This window comes from Rhamphochromis longiceps, linkage group LG14 (assembly GCF_057381845.1).
Source record: "Rhamphochromis longiceps isolate RC_006_pf linkage group LG14, R_longiceps_female_GT1.1, whole genome shotgun sequence".
NCBI classification, from domain to species: Eukaryota; Metazoa; Chordata; class Actinopteri; order Cichliformes; family Cichlidae; genus Rhamphochromis; species Rhamphochromis longiceps.
The window spans coordinates 18276757-18298218 of record NC_140570.1 but is presented as its reverse complement, the minus strand read 5'-3'; the positions used below and the strand labels follow the sequence as shown (position 1 = coordinate 18298218).

The window sequence follows — 21462 nt, the reverse complement described above, 5'->3', positions numbered from 1 at the left end:
TATAAATGCAATCCATTATTATTAACCCAACAGAAGCGCTGATCTTTTCTTTTTTATGTTTTAGTCTGTTACTTATGGCAGACTACACCATGCTGTTACTTACAGATAAAAAATATGTCTCTCTAAATGTTGGTACCTGTACAAAAAATGTAAAGACGAGTTCATCAGGTACCCTTCAACAGTAACTCCATCTAATTCACCCCACAGGCGGGATCAACCTGTATAGAATATATGAGGCTATTTCAGCTTCTTTTGGTGAGAGTGAGAATCAAATGTCCTACTACTTGAACAAAACAATTTCAAAAGATAGTGGCTGTCATTGTATTATGTAATATTTCCCCAGTATTTGCTTGGTATCTCTTTCAAGGAAACAACAAATATCTGGCATCAGATCTTTGACTCATCTGAGTTATGTCTAGCTGATATAAGATTATTTGTGTTACTAATTAACTTATTTCCAGATGTTGTTGTGAGAACAAGAAGCGCAGAGGAAGGGACATTGCAACATAAGAAACATTATTTGTCTTGCCACAGAGTAACCTCCCTTGGAGACTCTGTATCTGGGTGTGTCTTTTGTCGCTACTAAACAACTTCCTAGGAATACATGGTACAAGGGATAGGTTATTTCAAATCCATGATCACATCATAAATGACTGGAAAATCATTCTCCATGAATGATTACCATTACGAACTCTAGCTTCTGCCAGTACAGTTTCACGTGAAATTGTATTTCATATCACAAAGTAGTTAACAATGTCTCATAAAAAGTGTGTTTATAACTGTGTGCAGTGTGCGTCAGCATAGAGGGTTGGAAATATTGAATTGAATCATTGGGCATTCATGAATCCGTGGTATTTGGATGTGTCTGAAACTGCCTGGATTAATGCTCATTATTAATGAACTGCAAAGGCAGCCAAGACTCAAAACTTTCCACTGACACGCTCCTGATTGTGTTAAAAAAAGAAACAAGACGATGCTCACTGAAAGCAGAAATGTAGGCTTAAGGACAAAGCTTGACACAAACTGGTGTTTCTTGCTCTGATAGTAAAGATGGGAAAAGTGAACTGAAATTTAAGTTTGGTCAGAATACACTATTATGTAGTGTGACTGAGAGCAACATGCTAATTATCCAAAACCAAGAGTTAATGTTTGACAGATCAAAGTAAAACTCATTATGATTTGATGAGACATCTATAGAATAAGCTAAGCTAAGCTAAGCTAAGCTAAGCTAAACTAAGCTAAGCTAAGATAAGATAAGACTTTATTGATCCCACGACGGGGAAATTTTTTGCGTTACAGATATCAGAAGGAAATACAAAAATACAAAAAAGTACAATCAATGAAAAAAAAGTAAGATAATACACTGTATACAATGGTAGCATACACAGTATGTGATGATGGATATGTTTGGAAATATGCAAGACATAAACTATATAGCTTGACATAGAATAGAATAGCCTTTATTGTCATTGTACAGAGTACAACGAAATTGGAGTGCCACTCCCTTGGTGCAAGTTTCAATAATAAATATAAATGTTTTTGTTTGGTTTTTTTTGGTTTTTTTGCCTGTCCCGTTTGGCTCTTTTGCCATCAGAATTGTTGTCTAAAGGCAAAGAAAGATGCCCAACGGATTTACTTTACCAAATTGACCATCCCAGCCTTGCCATAATGGTCCATTTGATTCACCTTTTATTGTTTATTTTATTTTCACTTACTGAATATAGGACAGACTTGACTGGGGGAAAGAAGGGGAGAAAGAAAGAGGGAAAGAGAAACAGCTGAGAAGAGGGACGGGGGAGAAGGGCAAAAACCAAAAACCAACAGAATGAGCAGAAAAAGAAAAAAAGAAGAAAAAAAGAAAAAAAATGCATATATCAATCACCTGGGTCACCTGCTGAGAAAGAAAAAAGAAAACAAGCAGAAGAGAACAAGAGTAATAGAATAAACAACATCACAATGAGGTCATCAGAGATCTGCACGCCCAGAAACCTCATGGAGTGTACCCTCTCCACACAGTTCCCGTGAATGTAAAGTGGGGCCGGGTCTGCTCTGCCCTTCCTGAAGTCCAAGATAAGTTCTTTAGCTTTCGTGGTGTTCAGTTGGAGGTTGTTAACTGAACACCACTCAGTCAGTCTGTTGACCTCATCTCTGTAGTCCGACTCATCCCCCCCTTGAGATGAGTCCAACCACTGTGGTGTCATCCGCGAACTTTATGATGGTGTTTGAGAGATGGGTAGGGGAGCAGTCGGATGTGTAGAGCGTAAACAGGAGGGGACTCAAAACACATCCTTGTGGAGACCCGGTGCTGAGTGTGATGGTGCTGGACAGGTGGGGGCCGAGTCTGACAGACTGTGGTCTATTTGTCAGGAAGTCCTTGATCCAGAGGCAGATGGGGGTGGAGAGTCCCAGGTGAGACAGTTTCTGGACCAGGATCTCCGGGATGATATGATTGAATGCTGAGCTGTGAAGTCCAGAAAGAGCATTCTCACATAGCTTCCTCGGTGCTCCAGGTGACTCAGCGCAGTGTGGAGCGCTATGGTGATAGCGTCCTCGGTGGATCGATTTGTCCTGTAGGCAAATTGGTGGGGGTCCAGAGTGGGAGGCAGACCGGCCCTGATGTGCTGACAGACCAGTCTCTCAAAACACTTCATCACTACAGGCCTGTAGTCATTTGGGCTGGCCACAGCTGTCTTCTTGGCGATGGGGATGATGGTGGAGGTTTTGAGGCAGGGCGGGACGGTGTTTGATGACAAGGAAAGGTTGAAGATTTTAGTGAAGACTCCGGTCAGTTTGTCAGCACATGCTCTGAGAACCTAGCTATTGTACCACTACTATTCCTATGTATAGACATGTACACACTAAATATACATATGTATACATATACATACATATATACCTTCACATGTCCATACACATGGAAGGTCCATTATGCATGAAGTGGTGACCGTGGATGTTCACACAGTGTCCAGTGACTTATGACATCGTGAATGAGGAGTTATAGAGTCTAACTGCTGTTAGGATGAATGATCTGCGAAAGCGCTCCTTCCTGCAGCGAAGGTGTTTCAGTCTCTGACTAAAGGAGCTGCTCAGCCCACTCACATACTCATGCAGTGGGTGATGTGGGTTGATCATGATGGATGTCAGCTTTACTAACATCCTCCTCTCGCCAACCACCTCCACAGACTCCAGGGGACATCCCAGCACGGAGCTAGACCTCGGCACCAGTTTGTCAATCCTGCTCCTGTCCCTGTCCGTGCATCCACTCCCCCAGCAGGCCACTGCATAGAAAAGGGCAGATGCTACCACAGTGTCATAGAATGTCCTTAACAGAGTCCTGCAGACTCCGAAGGACCTCAGTCTCCTCAGCAGGTGGAGTCGACTCTGGCCCTTCTTATACAGGACGTCTGCATTTGTAGTCCAGTCCAGTTTATTGTTGAGGTGAACACCCAGGTACTTATAAGAGTCCACTATCTCAATGTGGACTCTTATGTGCACATGAGCAAAGTTTTGATGTTGGAGCCTACTTTTACCTCGGTAATTCAATTTGTTGTAAACTACCTGATAGTCTATCTAGTGCATTTATAGCACCTATTTTCTTTTAAAATTCGTTCCTAAAAGACTGCGCAAAGAATCAGTGCCATTAATTAATTATTGAGAGACTCTCTCTACTTGTAAGGTTAGGCTTTCATAGGGTTCATCATTAGAGCTGGATTAGGTGACCCTGAACCATCCCTTAGTTACACTGTAATAAGTTTCAGCCGGTGGGAAATTCCCATGATGCACTGAGCACCTTTTTCAGCCATTTCCTTAAACCTTCTGTGTGCGTATACATCAATAATGCAATTAATCATTATACATAATTAAATATTGATCCTCCCTGAGCCTGCTGTGGGAGGTTTGTCCTAAGAGGGAGCTCTTCTTCCCCACTGTCGCCAAACGCTTGCTTATTGTAGGGTCTTGACAGCATAAAGTGCCTTGTGGCAGCTGTTGTTGTGAATTAGCCCTATCAATAAAAGTGAAATATCTCCGAAGACAAATGAGTTGAATATTTGTGAAGAATTTAACTCTACCGAAAGCAGCTATCCTTTGTAATTTACGTTTTTTTTTTAACATTTTCAATATTTCAAGAAAAGAAAAAAAAAAACAGCTCAGAATTCACTTCATGTGTCAGCTGCATTTAGAGTTTTCTTTTTGTTTTTTTTAATCTCAGCCAGCTGCAAAGCCTTTCCAGATGTTGCTCCGTCTGCAATATAGTCCAGTTTGAGCCGGATTTATGAGGCATAGGTCAAATGATCGTGATGAGCTGTAGATTTTGAACGGGGCACTTTGAGAAGTCCTGCTTGCTGCTACGCCCGTACACAAGTTTTAACTTGCCCGGTTTTCGCAGTCAGTGAAACCTCTCTAGCGGCCAGTGCGCATACCCCACATTGCGCATGCGTTGCTGCACAGTGCGTGTGTGGGGGGAGGGGGGGAAGAAGGGGTGTCCGCTGTTAAAAGCGCTATGTTAACCGCTATGTCAGAGCGACTTCATAGCAGGCAGAAGAGATAAACTCTGTGGTATTGCGCGTCCGGTGGAGCGTTACATCGTCACATGAGCGTTAACGCCCTCATTGCTTCTGTCGGCGTGCCTTAGCGGTGGGCTGACAGGGTTTGTTGGTTTCAAATGCACGGAATGGCACCAAAAGCAACGTGAACTTGGTTGCAGTTCTGAACAGAGTCGCTCCCCGCCGACTTAACGTCATCTGTCCGACAGCGCTGCTGGTAAGTGAGGCCGTTTAGGCCCCCCTTTTGGGCAAGCGAGCTATGTGTGTGTATTTGTGTGAATTTTGTTAGTCTTAAAAATACCCCAGACCTATTGGAGCCGAGTTATTATGGATCACAAGATTTAATTTGGCTGGCACAAGTCATCTCTGTGTGATGCTGTCCTTTTAGTGCTGGCAGCACGCTAGATGTAGACAGGAAACCCTTGAGTGCACGAGAATGACATGTCTCACATATATTCCCTGCAATCAGTGACATTGAATCTAACTTGAAATGGAATTTAAGTTTGGCAAGTATATCAAGAGCCCGGATTCTTGGTGGAAAAAACAAAAGCAGGCAGCGACAGATATACTTTTGGTCGGAGCTGATAAATTCAGATCGTGGAGATCGACGTCTCCTGATTATCTACCTCCCTGTTTGAGCTTGTTTTAGACGTGTAGCTCCACAGTAATATTACAGCCATGCAAACTTTCAAAGCAAAGTCGTAGTGTGTGTTTTTTTGTTCTTGTCTGTTTCACTCATTGATGACACGTAATCTTTTTTTTTAGATGCGAATGCCTGTTTTGTCCTTTGTGGTGATCACTCTGGTCACTTAGTCATTGACTGGGACAACAAACAGACTTTTGTGATGATCAGCGTGATCAAAGTCCTATTGACCTATTTTTTGGGTTGCTGATGTGAAGAGGCCGCTTGTGGATTTTGGATCAGTAGCAAAAAAGAAGAACACACTGGAAAATATTTTAAGAATCGGCATTAATATAAGAGCAATTAGCACGACTGTGTTGAACTGGAAGATGTAAGTAAGTAAGAATGTAAAATAGATTCTTATAACACTTTTCAAACAGCATGCAAAAAATAAATATACAAATACAAAAAGACAACGGTAATATCCGCTGGTTGAGAGCAGGCCTAAACAAATACAGTAAGTCTTGAGCTTCCCCGTTTAAAAGAGCCGCTCATGATGACTCAAGTAGAGTACAAATTCTCCTGAAATCTTAACATCAGAATATCAGTCTGCATTAGAGTTGCACACCTCTCTTTTGACGACATCCTTGTTCCCACTTGCTGTTGTCCAGGGCAGTAAATGTCATGCTGTAAAAGTTGCAATGATGAATGAATGAATGATTGAAAGACGCTTTTGAAGATGTACCTGCATTCATACTCCTTAATATTTGCCATAATAACCTTGGACTCTTATATCTGACTGCATTCAAAGGTCATTGATAAGGTTTATTATACACTTATATGGGATTTTACGAACTAAATTCCCTTGGAGCTTGCGTCATGTTGAGCTACACACCTTTGCAACTTCTGTGACTAAGAGAACAGGCGAGAGTAGCTTTAAATGGATTACTAATCCATTCCTGTTACACTTCCCTTTTTCATTTTTTCCCTGTTCTGTTTCCTTGGTAGTTTAGGCATGGCTGAATTTTAGATCAGGATGGCTGTGGAGTCTCCAATGTCAACCATCTGAAAGAGTATGTAGGATTAGATGGGAATGGAAAATGTATTTACAAAGCATATTTTATTATATGCAAACTCAAAGTGCAGTGTCCTTTTTCTGTGTTTAGTCTCCTTCATGGCAGTGACTTTAGTTTTTTCTTCTTCTACAGATATCATATATAATCGAGATTAATGATATGAAGTGTGTGGCAACTTGAAGGTAATCATTAAATATGGTCTCTGCAGTACTGACTCATTTCTGCTTGAATCAATTAGCTGGGCTCAAAGCTGGGCTCAAAAAATATTATAAACACACATCTGTCCCCAAAACATTGATGTCAGGCAAACCTAATCATTCCCTGACCCTGCAAGCACACTGGAAAGCTTGAGGAGCTTTTCACAGATTTTATTTTATTTTTTATTCACAACGGAACAAAATGAAGCTGGGATGGAACTGGGAAAAGCCTGTGTAAGCAGTGCCCACAGGACTCTTGTGTACTTTGGTCAATTGCGCGTTAGATATGTCTCTGATAAAAAAAGCCGTACCAGAGACGATAGAGAAGGACGTTCGCAGAACACTTGTTTTACTTTGGGTTTTTTTTTTTAATGTTGCTTCTTTATTCCAGTGGTTGTAGGAGAAACATCAGATTAAATACCTCATTAATTACAGCATATCTTGGTTCGCTTTCAGATCGAATATTTTCCATTTACTCCTCAACACTCAGATTAAGTCTCCCACGTTGCCCTTCCAAACACTGTACACTATCCCAGGGTCAACACACGAAAAACGTAAACAAATCAGACATGAATTTAGAGCTCCGAGCTTATGAAATTTTGTAAGTCATTCTTATGCAAGTCTAAATGAAGGCCTACTTTTACGCAGCTGCTTCCTTTTGTCTGATCTGGTATCTCTTTACCTTCTTGATGGAATTAATTTTGTTGTTTGTGTACGACACTTAGTAGCCATGTCACCATGGAAATCCTTTTTTTTTTTTGTATACGTGCAGAAGGGTGCAGCGTGCAGATGCCTTCATGTCTGTTCTTCACACGGTGGAGATAATATGTGTAGATAATTGCCTGCAGATGTCAAACTGTGTAGTGAATGAGAGATTGGATGGTCAATGAGGCTGGAAATGGACAGCTGCTGCCAGAAATAAAACTTAAACAAATTGGATCTTTTAATAAAACAATAAAAACCTAATTCATTTCCAAAAGTACACACACAAACACACGCACACACATACATGGTGTTTACAGCATATCGATTACTCTAATTTTGAGCAATGTGTCAGTTTTTTCGTGTCATAACCCATAATTGGTTTTTTTTTTCTGTGTGAGGAAGTTAAGAAGACTGTCTTGTGGCATCGTTAAGTACTGCAAATTTGTATTTTGTATAATTAAGATTTGATTTCCTCGATGTGAGCCATCATGCAGCCTTGAAGAAGTTCCTGTTATGGAGGTACTTCCTCATGTTCCAAGAGTACAACACACTGACAAACATGGGAAAACACCCAAGTATTTACTTCCAATATTCCTTTATGCCATTGCTGTTATAGCAACAGATTGAAACTGAATACTTTAGGTCTTTTGAAACATGTTGCCACTTGAAACAACTAGAAAAAAAGATGTACACAGCAAAATCTCCAGTGTTAAATTAACACTGGAGAGTGTCTATATGGGTCCCACCTCTGAGTGTTAAATACAACACTGTTGAGTGTTAAATTAACACTTTTGACAGTGTTATATGTTTAAAAGTAACCTAGTCAGTTTTGAAGATTAACAATGGCTAACACTGAGCAGTGCTGATTTTCTAACGCTGGAAAATAACTCAAAATGTTAGAAATATTCCAGTGTTAGAAAATCAGCACTGTTCCTTGGGTGTTCGTCTTGTAATCGGAAGGTTGCCGGTTCGAGCCCTGGCTCGGACAGTCTCGGTCGTTGTGTCCTTGGGCAAGACACTCCATCTACCGCCTACTGGTGATGGCCAGAGGGGCCGATGGCGCGATATGGCAGCCTCGCCTCTGTCAGTCTGCCTCAGGGCAGCTGTGGCTACAACTGTAGCTTGCCTTCACCAGTGTATGAATGTGAGAGTGAATGAATAGTGGTATTATAAAGCACTTTGAGGGGTCCTGAAAAGCGCTATATAAATGCAATCCATTACGGTATTATTAGAGGTTGAGGGAAACAACCTGTTATTTGAAAAGGATTTTAGAGGAAAAAGGCCATTTTGGACAATTTTTTATCTTCCCGCTGACCGTGTTGGTCCCATAATTACCATAAATATTGCGTCAGGGAGGCCTGGTATTCAAGAATTACTGTTAAATTGTCCATTTCGCATAATATATAGTTACAATTTACTGTCTTGTAATTTATGCATATGATTAGGTCTAGCAGCCAAGCTACTGAAATTGAAACTTTAAAATGGAAGCTTGCAACTCTTTAATTTTGGGTTTGCCTAACAATGTGCCAACCTAGGGCGTCACCAGCTGGAGGGGTGGCAAAGAGGAGGAAGATGAAGAAATGTTTTATTTTCTTTCCTGCATATATTCTCTAGTCTGTTACTAATATTCACTGAATCTCATATATTTTTTAAAGACTTTGCTCAAGCTGCTGTAAACATAAAATCAAGGGAGTGTATGGAGAGGCTAGAGAGGCTATGTTTACAAGGCTATAAGAGCTGACTCTCACATAATAATTTTTACAAGCACAGGGGAGATGATAAAAATTTGAGGCAACAATGGTAACCATGAAAACAGAGCCACCACAGGAAAGGGCAACAAAGATCTCAGTGATTCTTGAGGGACAAAACATGTCCGCCAGATAAAACCCAATTTTGGGGTAAAAAATATGCATATAAGTGTTAACTCAACTGACTAAAAGACAAACCAAGGCAATGAGTATAAAACAAAAGTATGATTTTGCATTTTATCATACATATATATTTATTTTTAATGGTACAATACATTACCAGTACCTTAAAAATCCATTGTCCAGAAGCAGGTGTGATAATATTAAAATACAGAAAAAAAACTAAAAGTTATGTAAAATTAAACATCATGGCTCTCGTCACGAAGTATTTAAGTCAATAACTTATATAATATCAAAATATGCAATTGAAAATTTGTTTTTACATATTTTTTAAGTGATTAAAATTGTGTCCAGAGTTTTTGTCAACACCATCAGATTTTTTTAAAAGTACAAAAAAATCAGGAATTATTGTGGGTAGCTTACACTCTGAGGACCCCTTTACCACTTCCTGTTTGATACACATGCCATGAGGTCACTGCTGTGATAAGTTTTTTAAATTTTTATTTCATTTATGGCATACCTTTCTGTAACAACAATGCGTCAACACCAAAGTCGATGAAATGCAAGATTTAATTTTTTTTTTTTGTAAAAAAAGCTTCATTTAGGTGGATTGTAGAGGTCATAAGCAACTGATGAAAAACAAGATGGCTTCTGTCAGAAAAAGATGTGTTATGAGAGAAAGTAGGGTATTTTGTCAGCACCATCGGATGTCAACACCATCAGGATTTTTGTCTGACGGTGTTGACCCTTTTTCTAATGGTGTTGACAAATGCCACAAAAGTGTGCTATTCATCAATTAAATTAAGTTATTTTTTATTAATATTTCAGTCATATTACTTCCTGTGTATTTTACTGATATTTCTGCTTTACAGGTGTGTCGAATATTATCGAATTTGCCTTATCTTGAATCTCATTGTTTATGTATACATTATTAATCCTGTAGGAAAATGCTTAGTCCTCTGCATTTAACCCACTCACTCAGTGATGCAGTAGGCAGCTACAAATCCAGGATAACCGCTGTTCTTTGGATTTGAACGCCCAACCTTCCGATTACGTGGCGTCTACTGAGCTATCTCTGCCCCGAGAGCTGGGCCCTGTTTCAGGAAGCCGGTTTAGAAAACTCAGAGTGAAAAACGATACGCAGGGTTGAGTAACCCCGAACTGTCCAACTCGGAATATTCGGTTTCAGAAAGGCTGATAACAAGTAGTTCAGTCAACGCGGAGTTGCTTTAACCCCAAGTGAAGCGCGCGGACGAGGATACATAAAGAGTCAATGCGTGAGTGTTAATTTAAACATTGATCTAGGGATTTCCACCCATTTAACACGTTATTTTATCATATGTTATTTTATTTGTTATTTTATACATTTTATTTTGTGACGTGATGTGAGCGCAGGTGCAACCCAACAGGCCCCAAACGTTCCTGGCAGCAAGTAAAAATGAAATATAAAAATATAGTCCAAACAGGTAAGGTGTAATTGTATTATGAGCCATAGTGCTTGGTCTGTTTGTCCGATGTAAATCAATTGCAGTTAGAGGCTACATTAATTTTCTGTCTGTAAGCACTTATTGAAATTATCTGAGCACATTACAAGTACATATTTGCTTACTCTGTATGCTCAAATGTGACCCGTTATAGCCAACAGAAAAAAAGCGGAGGCCCGAAAAACAGGTGGGGGTCCTCCACCACCACCACCACTCACAGAGGCTGAGCAGTTGGCCCTCAGTCAAAACAGTGGGCGCCCTGTGGCCGAAGGCATCTCTGCGGGGACATCCTCTGAGTCAATAACCCCGCAAGACACAAGTGCCTACATAGGGGGTAAATTCAAAATAATACATGATGTGCATACATCCTTTCTTCACAGTCACCTTTGCAGTGCTACTCATTCATTTGATAAACTCTTTACCATAATGGATTATTTTGTAGTGAAGTTATTTTCCTACTGATTTTGCCTTCCCTCAGTCTTGGTTGTCTTTGAGAGCATAATGACAATGAAGTGTAAGGTGATTGGTATGTTTGTTAATTGCCATTTGGTCCCTTGTAAGTTATAAGTGACCTGTATAAACCTCATATTCTATCAGTTGATGGTGATGGTGTACTGCATCTGGTGCAGCCTCCTGTTGAGCCAGACCAACATGCAGTTGTGAGTAATACTCCACAGATTATATGAGTTTACAGTAGAACAGCAATGTTGTTTATTTCTTTACTACAGGAAAATAATGAAGAAACATTGACAGCTGTTACAGAGGAGGAAGCAACAGAGACACTTTATGAGGTTTACATCTTTTAATACTTTGTGTACAGGAAATACAGGTGACCAATAAAGCCAGTTGAACAAAAAATCTGTTTATTCTTCTTTCAACATGTTGAGGTGATGGGTCAAAAGAAATGATTGTGACATATGGTGTCTCTGACTGCTCTTCCATCTTGTATGTCCGTGGGAGGGTCAGGATGTTCATGGTTTGGATCACAAATTTTGTGCTCAGTGTACATTCACGGAATATTTGTGAGTCATGGACAGAGCCTGGCCACTTGGCTTCCACATTTGTGATAATGTTGGCAGCATCACATATGATCTTCACAGTGCAGAGAACACAAATTAGCATCCATTACTATGATGAAATAATTTGTTAGTTTGAAATGCTACAGGGAACTATGTACCTGTACATTAATGCTGTGGAAAGACTTCCTGTTCACATAGTCTCCTTCATTTACTGAAGGAGCAATGATTGGAATGTGAGTACCATCTATACAGCCAATCACGCCTGGGAACCCTGAAAATAAATGTAAAATTTAAGTAGTAGTTCAAGTATCACCACATCATAAATTAAGTTTTGGTCATCCTGATACCTGCAATTTTGTGGCATCCCTCTTTGATGAATCTTGTGGGTCTATGACCGGGGAACACCACAAACGTGTACAGGAGACGTTTCAGTGCAACTGTAACATTCCTGACTGCCCGACAGACGGTAGCCTTGGAAACGTGCTCAGCGTCACCAATATTATACAGAAAGCTCCCGTTTGCAAAAAACCGAAGTGCAATACAAATAATATGTACAGAACTGAGAGCATGTCCGCGATGTGTCACATGCGTAATATATGGCCTGAGGATGTTATCCAAATAAATTATAGATTGTGCTGAGAAACGGTAACGTTCGCACAGACAATCATCAGGAAATGATAAAATGTCCAAACGCGCTCTGATCACTCTCTCCCGGCGGAGAGCTCTGCGGAGAATTTGGGCTTCACGATCTACTGGCTCTTCAAGGAAGGGACACGCCATGTCTGACACTTCCTACTGTCAGGTTTCCGACAAAGGGGCGGAGACAGTCAGGGTTAGTTGTAGTAAACCTGCTCGGGAGCAGGTTTACTTTATGTAAACAGGATTAGATCGCGGCCACGCAGGTATGTCCGCTTCATTTATACGAAAGCAACAGCGATAAATAAATAACATCAATGTAACTGAAGATAATGCAGCACTTGATCCTTTTATTGATGTCACACAGATACATACAGGTCATTTCCTAAAAAAGGGAAATGTACTATTAACATTCTATTACATGTATGTGATTATTACAGATGTAATTCATATTTCAGAGTAGTAATTGTAAATTACTTCGTGTAATCAAGATGAGAGACCACGGCTATAAAAGCCAAGGTGGATTTGGGAAGCCTGTCGCAGCCATGTCCTGTCCGTTTACGCGAGCAACCCATTGCGGAAGGTGCAAGATTGATAAGGAGAGTCCTCAGAATTCAGCGTATATTGCGGGACAGACAGGATCCTTTAGCTCAGCGCGACAGTGTGCTCATTGAGAGATATCGATTTTCCCGTGAGGATATTATTTACTTAACCAACTTGTTGACGAGGGGGTGCAGGACCACCACCTGTCTTTTTTCAGAGCGTTCTCACTCCCGAGGCGTAACATGTCGACGTTTTGTCACGTCCCGCGGCGTTCCTGAGGAACGCGAAAGGAGACCTTCGGCGTTCTTATGGTACGCGGCGGGTTATGGCTGGAATCCAGTGCAATGACGCTCCCGCGGTAATAGACGTTCCAGCCCTGTATTCCAGCCCTAAACCTAACCTTATCCCTAGCCCTGACCATAACCTTATTCCTGACCTTAACCAGGACTTTAATGATGTTAAATAGCGTGTTTCTAAGCGATTTGAAGAAAAAGAGCGAACATGTGTAGGTTCAGTCCAGACGGTTCTCATATTCCCTCTTTTTCCGAGGTCGTCATTTAGGAACGTGGTGGGTAGCCGAAAACGTAATATGGTGACGATTTGTCACCTAGCGTAAAATGTTACGCTTTGGGAGTGAGAACGGGTTGCTTTTTTTGCTCTGCCCTTTTCTTGGTTGCTGTTATAAACAAACAAACAGATTATTTCAGGCTCTCTTTCCAAGAGACGAAAAGCAATATAAGTGATAAATATTACCATTCTGTAGAATATTCTTATATTTCACTTTTACTTGTTCCCATGTTCTAGTGGGTCCTGTTGTGGCTCTAATGTGAAAGAGGATATAATATAACAATATAATATAATGTAATATAATATTGGATAATATAGTGTAATATAATAAATCTACCCTACCGCCTACTGGTGTTGGCCAGAGGGGCCGATGGCGCAATATGGCAGCCTCGCTTCTGTCAGTCTGCCCCAGGGCAGCTGTGGCTACAACCGTAGCTGCCTCCACCAGTGTGTGAATGTGAGAGTGAATGAATAGTGGCATTGTAAAGCGCTTTGGGTGCCTTGAAAAGCGCTATATAAATCCAATATATTATTATTATTATTATTAAATTACTTACGAGTTTAATTTGTCAGCAACTTTCTGCCAGCCCTCTCTCCTTGCTTTTGCAGCCTTTGCAGTGTTCCCTTGCGTTCTGATTAAACTCTGAAACTCCTGAAATCCCTCACTCAGGAGTTCTTGCTCTGCTGCCGAAAAATACCGAGCCGAGCGCGCTCCTTCGACATTTTCGCCGACCAATCAGAGGGTTGCCGATCAATGTTTCTACTATCGATGCGTAGCCCCTTTTACGACACCCAGTGATGTCACATTACTGCGTCCAGCTGTACTAATCGTCAACAGCAGGTGTGTTCGGGGAACCGGATTAGCGAGCTCACGGTTAGCGCGATGATTTGATCTTGGATGTGTCATTTGATCTTGGATGTAGTAAGCGACGTACGAAGAACGGGCCAGGGGCCCGTTCTTCGTACGTCGCCCCTGGCCCCTGGCCCGTTCTTCGTACGTCGCTTACTACATCCAAGATCAAATGACACATCCAAGATCAAATCATCGCGCTAACCGTGAGCTCGCTAATCCGGTTCCCCGAACACACCTGCTGTTGACGATTAGTACAGCTGGACGCAGTAATGTGACATCACTGGGTGTCGTAAAAGGGGCCACGCATCGATAGTAGAAACATTGATCGGCAACCCTCTGATTGGTCGGCGAAAATGTCGACGGAGCGCGCTCGGCTCGGTATTTTTCGGCAGCAGAGCAAGAACTCTTGAGTGAGGGATTTCAGGAGTTTCAGAGTTTAATCAGAACGCAAGGGAACACTGCAAAGGCTGCAAAAGCAAGGAGCGAGGGCTGGCAGGAAGTTGCTGACAAATTAAACTCGTAAGTAATTTAATAATAACAATAATAATGGAGTGGATTGATATAGCGCTTTTCAAGGCACCCAAAGCGCTTTACAATGCCACTATTCAGTCACTCTCACATTCACACACTGGTGGAGGCAGCTACAGTTGTAGCCACAGCTGCCCTGGGGCAGACTGACAGAAGCCAGGCTGCCATATCGCGCCATCGGCCCCTCTGGCCAACACCAGTAGGCGGTAGGGTAGATTTATTATATTACACTATATTATCCAATATTATATTACATTATATTATAATATGTTATATTTTATCCTCTTTCACATTAGAGCCACGACAGGACCCACTAGAACATGGGAACAGGTAAAAGTGAAATATAAGAATATCCTACAGAATAAAGTAATATTTATCACTTATATTGCTTTTAGTCTCTTGGAAAGAGACCCTGGAATAATCTGTTTGTTTATAACAGCAACCAAGAAAAGGGCAGAGGAAAAAAAGACAGGTGGTGGTCCTGCACCCCCTCGTCAACAAGTTGGTTAAGTGAATAATACCCTCACGGGAAAATCGATATCTCTCTATGAGCACACTGTCGCGCTGAGCTAAAGGATCCTGTCTGTCCCGCAATATACGCTGAATTCTGAGGACTCTCCTTATCAATCTTGCACCTTCCGCAATGGGTGGCTCGCGTATACGGACAGGACATGGCTGCGACAGGCTTCCCAAATCCACCTTCGCTTTTATAGCCGTGGTCTCTCATCTTGATTACACGAAGTAATTTACAATTGCTACTCTGAAATATGAATTGAATCTGTAATAATCACATACATGTAATAGAATGTTAATAGTACATTTCCCTTTTTTAGGAAATGACCTGTGTGAAATCAATAAATGGATCAGGTGCTGCATTGTCTTTAGTTACATTGATGTTATTTATTTATGGTGAAACAGTGGTGGAATATCGCTGTTGCTTTCGTATGATGACGCGGACATACCTGCGTGGCCGCGATCTAATCCTGTTTACATAAAGTAAACCTGCTCCCGAGCAGGTTTACGCTTACGGCTCTGTTGCTATGACAGCAAGTCCCGGATGAGCTTCGGGGAACCGACTGATCCAGGATCACGCGAAATCGTCAACAATCTAATCCGGCTAACCTACTTAGCGAGGTACGAAGAACGGGCCCCAGGTCTTTAAGTGATGATGTCGACTTTTGTTTTTCTCCCTCCCTCACGCTCACACACACACAGCGGGAGGGGCGGTCCCACACGTTTTCCCTGCAGCAAGGACTACACCGCCCATGAGGCTACAGTCTTAAAGGGCCATGCCTGTAACACTATGCTGTCGTTTAAATCATTTTTCGTATAACAATTTAAAAAAAATATTTCTTCACATCAATATGCGGCCGCAAATAGAGGTGATGTGGGCCACAAATGGTCTGCGGGCCGCGAGTTTGAGGCCCCTGGTTTAGAGCAGGGCGATATGGCCAAAAATATTTATCACGATATATATTTGAAAATTTGCGATAACGATATAACTGACGATATAATTGATGCGAGACAAAATACAACTCCACAACATTACTAGCGCAAAAAGACAACCTTCCATTTATTTTCACTTAAACAAGAAGCTGGTTTTTATGTACATTAAAGCTTTATAAAAATGTAACAATGCAAATGCAAATTCCTTGCTGAAAGTTTAACCAAAAGGCATTTCCAGTAGAAATGGGCTGACATATCCTGAGCATAACTATGTATAATATCCACTGAAGTTAAAAAGAGGTGCTTTGCAACATTAAACTGCAGTGTGCAGTACGTATTTTTTGGTGCACGGGATTATAACGCACATTAAGCGAAACAAAGCAGTCAGATAAATCAAACTTTATTAAACTCATTCTTCTTGCTTCCTCCACTTCTGTACCATTGATTCATTAATGTTGAATTCTCTGGCAGCTGCTCTATTCCCATGTTGTTGCAGTATATTAATGACTAACCTTGTATTGTGGATGGATTATCTTAGTTGTTCTCCTGACTGAAGTTTGGTCCGTTTACAGCATCCTGCCATGCGATTGCATTTGTTTCTAACCATGAAGAACCTTCACGTTAACTTTTATAAGTGGAAAAGTGTTAGTGTTCGTCCTCCAGCTTCACTGTTTATGTTATGCTAACATAGCTGTGTCGCTAGCGATCACGTAGCACATCATTATATACCAGCTAGCCCAACTTCAGTAACCCTACAAACGTCACTGCTGTTTAGTTTCCTGTCTTCATTTATGTTGGAAGTGATAGCAGAGCTGTACGTTTGAATTTTTTCAGAAATCTCTGTCAGAACATGCTATATCATGCTTAGGTAACTAGCGAAACTAGCGAGCTAACTTCCGCTAGCTTCCTGCTAACTTCTAACTTCGTTAAATGTAATAAATTTTGTTTTCATGGATGCCTGGAAGTTAAACTTCATAGTTACACCTGGTAAAGCAGCAATGCTGATCGTTTTATTAAAGATGAAAGAATTTAGACAGTTTTGAACACTCAGTGATGCTGCAGTGTTCGTTTGACCTGAAGTATACGGAGTTTAGGACCCAGATTACTCCAAGACTTAAGAGCATCTTAGTCTGACAAATACGACAATAACGATAGCCGCTTGCATGTTCTGCAAAAACATGTGCTTTGTCGTGTATCTGACGGACAAACACCAAACCAGTTCCACATCACTGAAGTTGCACCATTTTTACAAACCAATTCTGGTTCATCTGTTTCACTCAACAATCGGCCATGTGCGTATGAAAACAAAGGCACTGCGCATGTGCGTTTTACTCATATTCTATCGCGATATTTCATTTTCCTATCGTTGCCTAACATTATACCGGTATTACTGTGAACGGTATAATATGGCCCAGCCCTACCCTGGTTTATGTTACGCTAACATAGCTGTGTCGCTAGCGATCAACTAGCACATCATTATATACCAGCTAGTCCAACTTCAGTAACCTGACAAAAGTCACTGCTGTTTAGTTTTCTGTCTTCATTTATGTTGGAATGTAGGTGGAAACCAGCTAGCTAACTTCTAACTCAGCCACACTGATCGTTTTATTAAAGATGAAAGAATTTAGATAGTTTGTAACTCGCAGTGATGCTGCTGAGTTCCTTTGACTTTGGGATATGCAGCGGAGTTTGGACCTGGAAACGGCTAATGACATCAGACTTAAAGACCGGATAGCATTTCTATTGCTTAATACATAATTGTGTTGTGAATATTGATCCTTAATCTGTATAAATGCATATGGTTCAGAAAAATTATAGTAATTACAAAATGGTACATTTCAGGCTAGAATGGCTAAGGGGAACCTGTCAGTAATGGAATGAAAGAGGAGGAGCAGGGAGTATCAAAAAAGGAGAAAAAAATTAACAGCCACCCTGAGTTGAAGGAAGAGTTTTTCATAAAGGAAAGGCACAAAAGCCCTGTACTTCTCCAGCAAAAACCATAAATTATTAAAAAATGTTACACCTGGGAGATTGGACCAAAACTTGGTGAGACAGCCAAACTTTGTACAACAATTATATTTAAATATATTTTTGAAAAATCAAAAAATATATTTTAGAAAATTAAAGCCTGTTTTGTCCCTAATCTCAGGAATCACTGATCTACTGTACATTCTGAAATTATGATAATGTCACTGATGTGGCAACTTAGCCAATCCAGACAATTTGATATTTTATCATCTATCACTCAAAATGCTTACTCTACAGTGAGCATAAAAGACCCTTAAGTATGCTTATTGCTGCCAGAGGTATACAGATAGCGTGCTTCTAGCTGTTTGTAGGAGTCTTTCCTCAGGGTGTTTTAAAATACTTGTTGACTTTTGTGGATTCCAACTATTGCATTAAAAACTGTTGCTCTCTGTTTTTTGCCTAACAGTTTGACACGACATGATGGTAAAATTACAATATTTATTTTAATTGTCAGATCCAGTTACATTATGTAAGTTTACTGTAGTTATTGTGATCTGTTTGCTAAAGTATGAAAATGACAAACCCAATTGAATCTGCCCGGGGTACAAGGATATCATGGTGATGTCTGTACGAAGACATGTTCTCACACTGGTTCAAAATGAATGAACAGGGCAAACACGAGTGAGTGAAATTACCATTGATCATATTCTTACTCACAAGGCCTGTAACACAGTAATATAAAAATAATAATGGATTGCATTTATATAGCGCTTTTCTAGACACTCAAAGCGCTTTACAGTTCCACTATTCATTCACTCTCACATTCACACACTGGTGGAGGCAAACCACAGCTGTAGCCACAGCTGCCCTGGGGCAGACTGACAGAAGCAAGGCTGCCATATCGCACCATCGGCCCCTCAGGCCAACACCAGTAGGCGGTAGGGTGAAGTGTCTTGCCCAAGGACACAACGACCAGGACAGACAGACCCGGGGATCAAACCGGCAACCTTCTGGTTACAAGATGAGCTTCCCAACCCCTTGAATACCTTAACTAACCTTAAATACAGAGCACATATGTTGCAGTTATCTTAACCAGTGATCACATTAGCTTAAGTATTAATGATAAGTATTGCTTTGCCAGCCCTGACTTTCCTTGAGAATTTTGGTGGAAACAGTTTAAACCAATACATCACTGACAACAAATTTCCCATGGAGTACTGTTGCTGGAATTACTTCCCCTGTGCTTTTCCGTGGTAGCTGCCTGACTCATCTATAATCACTGCAGTCTGTGACTGGCCTCTTAAGTGGTCTGTCTGGATTTCTTTCCTGATCCATGATTAGACTTACAGTGATACTTTAAGGAGCATCTGTGGTGAAGGGCATTTCTGATAGGACTAAACCTTCATCTGGCTCTGCTCTGTTTGCCCTTAACATCCTGTGGAAGTTTTATTTCAGTACCAGTCAGCCTATTTCTCCACTCTGCCATCGCTCCACCCTTCCTCTAGACTGTATCTCACGCAGACAGCTATTGTGCATCTATAGTTCATTCATCCCACAGCAATACAGTAATTTGCTATCCATGTTTCTTATTTAGTTTGCTTACTTTCTCTTCATAGCTGGAATTTTGACATGGTTCTTTAGTTAGTTTGGAGACGAGGAGAAAAGGATATCAAAGTTAATATGTTTACTGTGCAGGCTTTCTCTGTTTGCCTTTATATGACTGATCGCAGTTTCATTTTACTGCAGGGAAAATCCCAGACTGATTACATAGGAACAACTGAGGACCCAGCCTTTTGAAATGAAAGAAGAAAAAGGTAAGATGTCCTGTTTGTTTGTTTTAAACCACTGGTTGGTTCCTGAGGAGCTTTGTTTCATTTAGTGATCAGTGTGCAAGTGTTAATAAAGACGTTTGTTAGGAGAATGTGTAATTATGGTGCATTAAAAAGTCTTAAAACGGTCTTGCATACCCAACCAAATTTCTGTTAATGTTCCGTACAGCAGTATTTCCATTTTTGAATGTAGAAGTGTGAAAAATGTCACTGTATCACTGAAAATGTCACTTAAGTGGCAATTTAGCTGATCTGGACAATTTGATCTCAAGAAATTATCAATAAAAATGTTTCATTTGCGGTGAGCACAAAAGTAGCATGATTCTAGCTGTTTGTAGGAGTTTTTAAGAGAGTTTTGTGGATTTTTTAAGATTGCACAAAAGCTGTACGTCTCTGTTTTGAGCACCAGAACATACCATTAGCCAGAACATAACAGTAAATCACAATATGTATTCCATCCTCTTGTAGTGGCGGGTGAGGCTCCAGTAATGCTCACTACCCACAGCAGTTGCTTGCGGCAAGATACGTTGCAGTTGCCGTGTCAGATAGTGATGTAGCTGGCCTGAATGCTCTTGATGGTGCTTGTGTAGGATGTGGTGAGGTTGGGAGAAGGGAAGCTTCCTTCCTTCAGCTGTATCACAAAGTTCACTCTCTGCTGAGATATCTTTGATAAGGAGTTCTTCAGTTATGTGCAAGGAAGTTGGTGGTCCAAACCATCTCCACAGCAGAGCCGTTGATGATGAGCGAGGGTGGGATGTATGCTGACTCATCATTGCTGCTTATCATGTCCTGCACAGTTGTGTCATCAGCGTACTTCATGATGTGGTTGAGGTTGTGTGACTTAGCACAGTCATGAGTCAGCAGAGTGAAAAGCAGAGGTGTTAACACACGGCCCTGTGGAGCGCTCTGTCAGAAAGTCCACAGTGAACGTAACACATAGGGCTCTTACAGTTACAGTTATCTCCTCTCTGTCTGCGATGTCAACAGCAAAAACTCAGGAATGGCATCACATAAACATCAGGTTAATCAGCTTAGTAGGATAGTGCAGAGCCCAAAAGTGTGAGGTTGTGAGTTGAAAGCTTTAGTTTGTCTCCTTTTATGCTAAAACAATTCTTGAACTTTGTATTGCTAGAAAGTCTAACAGTGACATCCGGGCAGTGTTTAGGAAGTACTTCGATCTGACATCATTGTAATGTCTGCAAGATCTGTTCAATTTTAACTCTTAAGTCTTTTTTTTTTAAACTATGGCTCGACTGCCAAACAAACTGTTGAAATAGTTGCAGGGTTAGCAAAGGAAACGGGGAAGCAGCTTTTAGTTCATGTCTGAACTAACAAATCAATTTGTTCAGAGAGTAACTGAGTTTATTTAAGTGAAACATCTGAAGCAAACAAATGGCTCCACAACAGTCCAGCACAACAATGAGTACAAGCGTAGAACATGTTCATCCTGTAATTCTGTGGACAGCAGGAGACCACAGTGAGGTGGAGAGGAGAAAACAAAATAACTGTGTTTTATCAAAGAAAATACAGTTGCGTTACAAGCGTGCGCCTGTCCACATTCTTCAGTTCTTTTGTGT

The 21462-nt window shown here is 40.9% G+C and overlaps 1 protein-coding gene and 1 long non-coding RNA gene across 8 annotated transcripts in view; one reads left to right on the top strand and one right to left on the bottom strand.

Moving 5' to 3' along the window:
• Positions 1-21462, top strand: part of st3gal4 (ST3 beta-galactoside alpha-2,3-sialyltransferase 4) — a 43960-nt gene that overhangs the window by 1536 nt on the left and 20962 nt on the right. For 2 of the 7 annotated variants that reach the window (XM_085379331.1, XM_085379325.1), the window contains exons 1-2: positions 4486-4761; positions 19803-19870. The gene's annotated coding sequence lies outside the window, so the exon portion shown is untranslated. The other 5 variants (XM_085379327.1, XM_085379326.1, XM_085379328.1 and 2 more) reach the window with 5 other exon arrangements.
• On the bottom strand, positions 11483-12067 carry LOC146653889 (uncharacterized). Its single transcript, XR_014907138.1, has 3 exons — positions 11863-12067; positions 11674-11786; positions 11483-11588 (listed from the first exon to the last, which is right to left on the bottom strand). It is a non-coding gene; the product is annotated as an uncharacterized LOC146653889 (long non-coding RNA).